This window comes from Pristiophorus japonicus, chromosome 4, assembly GCF_044704955.1.
Source record: "Pristiophorus japonicus isolate sPriJap1 chromosome 4, sPriJap1.hap1, whole genome shotgun sequence".
Classification (NCBI taxonomy): domain Eukaryota; kingdom Metazoa; phylum Chordata; class Chondrichthyes; family Pristiophoridae; genus Pristiophorus; species Pristiophorus japonicus.
Genome location: NC_091980.1, coordinates 173,584,209 through 173,590,208, shown reverse-complemented (window position 1 = coordinate 173,590,208; position 6,000 = coordinate 173,584,209). Strand labels below are relative to the sequence as shown.

Below are 6,000 nucleotides of genomic sequence, written 5' to 3'. Positions count from 1 at the left end.
CCCCCACCCCCCCCCCCACTCCTCTCTCTCCCCCACCCCCCCCCCACTCCTCTCTCTCCCCCACCCCCCCCCACTCCTCTCTCTCCCCCACCCCCCCCCACTCCTCTCTCTCCCCCACCCCCCCCCACTCCTCTCTCTCCCCCACCCCCCCCACTCCTCTCTCTCCCCCACCCCCCCCACTCCTCTCTCTCCCCCACCCCCCCACTCCTCTCTCTCCCCCACCCCCCCCACTCCTCTCTCTCCCCCACCCCCCCACTCCTCTCTCCCCCACCCCCCCACTCCTCTCTCTCCCCACCCCCCCACTCCTCTCTCTCCCCCACCCCCCCACTCCTCTCTCTCTCCCCCACCCCTCTCTCTCTCCTCTCTCTCCCAACCCCCCCCCCCCCACACCGATCCTCCCTCTTCCTTCCCTCCCCACCCCCTCCAATCCTTTCATCCTCTCCCATCCACCTTCCCAACTAATGGATCCCCTGAACTTCTTAAGAAAGACTTGCATTTTTCTCCTCTTCAAAAAGTCTTTTGCTGCCTACCTGAGAGCAAATGGAGTCTCGGTTTAATGTGTCACCCCCCCCTGAAAATGCAGCACTCCCTCAATAAAACGACTAACTTGCACTTATACAGTGCTTCTTACAACCTCAGGATGTCACAGGCAATGAAGTACTTTTAAAGTGTAGTCACTGTTATAATGTTGGGAATACCGCAGCAAATTTGCATACATCAAGCTCCCATAAACAGCAAAGTGATAATGACCAGATAATCTGTTTTTTATTAAGTTGAGGGATAAATATTGGTTGGGTCACCAGAGAGAACTCCCTTGCTTTTCTTCGGAACAGTGTCGTGGGATTTATTATAACCATCTGAGAGGGCCGAAGGTGGCTTGGTTTAACGTCTCATTTGAGAGAAGTCTCCTCCGACAGTGCAGCGCTCTCTCTGGACTGCACTGGGAGTGTCAGTCTGGGGATTATGTGTTCGAATCTCTGGAGTGGGACTCAAACCCACGACCTTCTGCCTCAGAGGCAAGAGAGTGCTCCTGTGTAAATCTTTCAAATGGGTTCTAAATTAGAGCAGGCAGCATCTCATGACAATGAGCAGCAGTGGTAATCTTGGCAACAGCTTGGCCACAAGCTCCAAGAGGACACAAGGGAATTGTTGCAGCACGTGTCACAAAGGCGCCATAATGGGTTTCACTTGGAATTACTGTTGACCCAATGTGCGGACGTACGTATTCCCCCGCTGTAAGCAGGATTCTCATTATTGACGTTTATTGAGTACCTTTGGGTCTCTGTTTTTCATGAGGATAAAATGCAGTGTACACCAAGGAAGTGTCAATCACTTTAATACCGACTGTGAGGTCATCAGTTCTGATGGGAGGCATTCAAAAATAGGTAACATTAATTTAAAGGTGTATTGCTGTGGGAAATAAAATCAGCCTTTGTTGCTGTATTTAACAGTCGCTTAGCAACAGTCACCAACCCTGACACAGCTGCTTCCCCCCCCCGCTCACTGCACGTTCACTATCAAGTTCCAGTCACCCTACATCAGTCTGCAATCGTACCACACTCGCCTTACGTCAGTCGAAGACCTGCTTCAATCATAAACAGTGGTGCCAAGCTGCCCAGGAATATTATATTGTACAGCGCCCTGATAATGGTACAGGATTAGGCGCCAGTGTCAATCCTTTTATCATTACAGCGCATTCACATAGCACTGTTAATGTCCCAGGGTGCCTCACTACAGGAAAAATATTCTGGCACCAAGAAGGAACCAGAAGCAGAATTAACGGAGGTGACTGAAGGCAGTGTTGAAGAGATAGGAATTACATAGAGTTTCCAGCACAGAAACAGGCCATTCAGCCCAACTGATCTATGCTGCTGTTTATATGCTCCATATGAGCCTCCTCCCACCCTGATTCATCTAACCCTTGCAGCGTATCCTTCTATTTCTTTCTCCTGCATGTGTTTATCTGGCTTCCCCTTGAATGCATCTATGCTATTCGCCGTAACTACTCTGTGTGGTAACGAGTTCCACATTCAAACCACTCTCTGGGTAAAGAGGTTTCTCATAAATTCCTTATTGGATTTATTGGTAACTATCTTACATTTATGGCCCCTGGTTTTAGTCTCCCCACAAGTGGAAACATTTTCTCTACGTCTACCCTATCAAACCCCTCCATAATTTTAAAGATCTCCATTGGGAAGGGACGGTTATAGGAAGAGATGAGAGCCCCGTGTTGGTTGGTTGTATCACTGATTTGAATTCAGTGCGAAAACTATCCACACTATCTCAGGGCAGCAGGGAACAGAAATGATCTCGGAAAGACTGAAATCACCAGCTCAGCATTGAAGCTGCCCTGTGCAGGAGTAAGGTTAGATTGTCCACATTCAGTGCCTTCATTTCCTATGTGCTGGATGGCATCATAAAGAACAACCTTGGATACTGTGTCCAGGCATTTCTCAAAGTATAGCAGTGCTCCTTTTTGCAAATTGTAGGCTTATTGTTGAACTCACTGGGTGATCCAATATGCTCCACTCACCATTAGGAATTAGGAACATAGGAACAGGAGTAGACCATTTAGCCCTGCAGGAAGATATCAATGTACTGGTCAGGTGGGCAGAACAGTGGCAAATGGAATTCAATCCGGAGAAGTGTGAGGTAATGCATTTGGGAAGGGCTAACAAGGCAAGAGAATACACATTAAATGGTAGGACATTGAAAAGTGTAGAGGAACAAAGGGACCTTGGAGCGCAAGTCCACAGATCACTGAAGGTGGGACAGATCGATAAGGTGGTTAAGAAGGCATACGGAATACTTGCCTTTATTAGCCGAGGCATAGAATTCAAGAGCAGGAAGGTTATGCTTGAACTGTATAAAACACTAGTTAGACCACAGCTAGAGTACTGCATGCAGTTCTGGTCAGCACATTACAGGAAAGATGTGATTGCACTAGAGAGGGTACAGAGGAGATTTACGAGAATGCCGCCTGGACTAGAGATTTTTAGCTATAAGGAAAGATTTGATAGGCTGGATTTGTTTTCTTTGAAACAGAAGAGGCTGAGGGGAGACCATATTGAGGTGTATAAAATTATGAGAGGCCTGGATAGAGTGGATAGGAAGGACCTTTTTTCCCTTAGCAGAGGGGTCAAGAACCAGAGGGCATAGATTTAAAGTAATTGGTAGGGGGATTAGAGGGGATTTGAGGGGAAATTTCTTCACCTAGGTAGGGGGGTCTGGAACTCACTGCCTGAAAGGGTGGAAGAGGCAAAAACCCTCACCACATTTAAAAAGTATTTGCATGTGCACGTGAAGTGCAGTAACCTACAGGGCTACGGACCAAGAGCTGGAAATAGGATTAGGCTGGGTAGCTCTTTATTGGCCGGCACAGACACGATGGGCTGAAATGGCCACCTTCCGTGCTGTAAATTTCTATGATTCTATGAACCTGCCGAGCCTGTACCGCCATTCAATTACATCATGGCTGATCTGTATCTTAACTCCATCTGCCAGCCTTGGTTCTGTAACCATTAAATATTTGCTAGGTAAGGGTAGTATCAATCTCAGTTTTGACATTTTTAATTGAACTCCAGCATCAATAGCGTGTTGAGGGAGAGAATTCCAGATTTCTACTACCCTTTGTGTGAAGAACTGATGCCTCACATCATCCCTGAAGGGCCGAGCACTAGTTTTAAGGTTGTGCTCCCTTGTTCTGGACTGCACCCCGCTCCCTCCTCCTCCCCCACCCCCAACAGAGGCAATAGATTTTCTTAATCATCCTAACAAATCCTTTAACCATCTTAAACAACTCAATTATCTCCCCCACTAATATTTTATATTTAAGGGAATAAGACCCTGTACTTTAACCCTTTTTGCCCTGGCAACATTCTGGTGAATCTGCTCTGCAGCCCCTCCAAGGCCAATATATCCTTCCTGAGGTGCAGTGCCCAGAATTGAATGCCAGATGGGGGTCTAACCAAAGCTCTATTCACCTGAACGGCAAAATTTCCACCCCTTTATATACCAGCCCTATTGAGATAAAGGCTAACGTTCCAAATCTTTTGAATTATTTTTTGTACCCATCCACTAACTTTTAGTGATTTCTGTACATGGAGCTCTATATTATTCTGCTGCTCCACAGTTCCTAGTTTCTCATTATTTAGAAAATACTCTGATTTATCTTTCTTGGGTCCAAAGTGGATATCCTCTTACTTGCCCTATTGAACTCAATCTGCCATAGTTTTGCCACTGAATCAACGTCCCTTTGCAACTTTCTGCTCCCACCTATATTATTTGCTACAATACACTACAATAAATGCTGGCCTTGCACATTCCAGAAAAAAAAATGACTGTGCCACCTAACTTGATGTTGTCAGCAAACTTGGATATATGGCACTCTATTCCTTCATCCAAGTCATTGATAAGTGACTTGGATGAAATGCAGGGTGAAACAGTGCGATATGGTGATAGTTGTCCCAAGTGCATGGCTCGAGATGGGATATCAAAAGGTAATGATGGGAAAGATGCCCCATAAACTTTCCAAATTACCTATTCACAGTGATACCGAGAGAATATGAGCTTCAGCCTCAATACTGTCATTTGGGACTGCCCTCTATAGGGATGAAGGGCACGTTGGCCTTTGTCATTCTGCTTCAATGCAGGTTATGCTTTTGATGTCGTCATGGATCAGAGGGACTCGTCTTCTGGATGAGACGTTACAACGACGCCCTGTCTGCCCTTTCAGGTGGATGTAAAAGAATCCACGGCACTATTCAAAGAGGAGATCTCCCTGGTGTCCTGGCCAGTATTTATTCCTCAATCAACATCACCAAAAACAGATGATCTGTTCATTACTGTTTGTGGCATCTTGCTGTGCGCAAATAGGCTGCCAGTTTTCCCCGCATGACAGCAGTGACTACACTCAAAAATACTTCATTGGCTGCAAAGTGCTTTGGGATGTCCCAAGGACGTGAAAGGGGGGGAGGGAAGAGAGGAGGGAGGGAGAGAGAGGGGGGAGGGGGGGAGAGAGAGGTCGGGGAGGTCAGGTCAGGGAGGGGGAGGTCAGGTCGGATCCAGACGGGGGGTGGGGGGAGCGGGAGCAGGAGCGCGGGTCGGGTCCAGTCAGGGGGGCGGGAGCAGGAGCGCGGGTTGGGTCCAGTCGGGTCGGGGGGCGGGACGGGTCGAGTCCAGTCCGGGGGGGGGGGGGGGTGGGAGCAAGAGCGCGGGTCGGGTCCAATCAGGGGGGCGGGAGCAGGAGCGCGGGTTGGGTCCAGTCGGGTCGGGGGGCGGGACGGGTCGAGTCCAGTCCGGGGGGGGGGGGAGCTGGGAGCAAGAGCGCGGGTCGGGTCAGGTCCAGTCGGGGGGAGGGCGGGAGCAGTGGTCGGGTCGGATCCAGTCGGGGGGGGGGGGGGGGGGGGGGGCGGGAGCAGGACCGTGGGTCGGGTCGGGTCCAGTCGGGGGGGCGGGAGCACGAGCGCGGGTCCAGTCGGGGTGGGGGGGGGGGGGCGGGAGCAGGAGCGCGGGTCGGGTCGGGTCCAGTCCGGGGGGGGGGTCGGGTCGGGTCCAGTCCGGGGGGGGGGGGGGGGGGGGGGGGGGGGAGCGGGTGTCGGGTCTGGTCGGGGGGGGAGGGAGCAGGAGCTGGCCGTGGGAGGAGCCTTATTCACGCAGCCCCAGTGAGGCCATTCGGCCAGGGCTAGGGGCTGCGTGCTTCGGGCGCCTGGAGCTACTGCACTTGCGTGCCCACTGTAGCACGCATGTGCAGAGGTCCCGGCACTGTTTTCAGCGTAGGGATCTGGCTCTGCCCCCCCACAGCTCGTGCTGGCTGCGCCGAGGGCCAGAGGACCTGCAAGTAGGTGGAGAATACGGAGCATTTTTTTAGGCGCACTTTGTGGCGCGAAAAACGGGCGTCCAGGTCGGGACTGCGCCGTTCTAGGCGCGTGTGGAAACTTGGGCCCTTAAAGAGTGATGGGTTTCCACATGCGTCACAGACACATAGTTGCATGGGGGGTT

The 6,000-nt window shown here is 51.0% G+C and overlaps 1 protein-coding gene across 5 annotated transcripts in view; it reads right to left on the bottom strand.

The window, feature by feature from the left end:
• The window catches only part of rpap1 (RNA polymerase II associated protein 1), a 154,979-nt gene that overhangs the window by 54,431 nt on the left and 94,548 nt on the right, over positions 1–6,000 (bottom strand). The window lies entirely within an intron of this gene.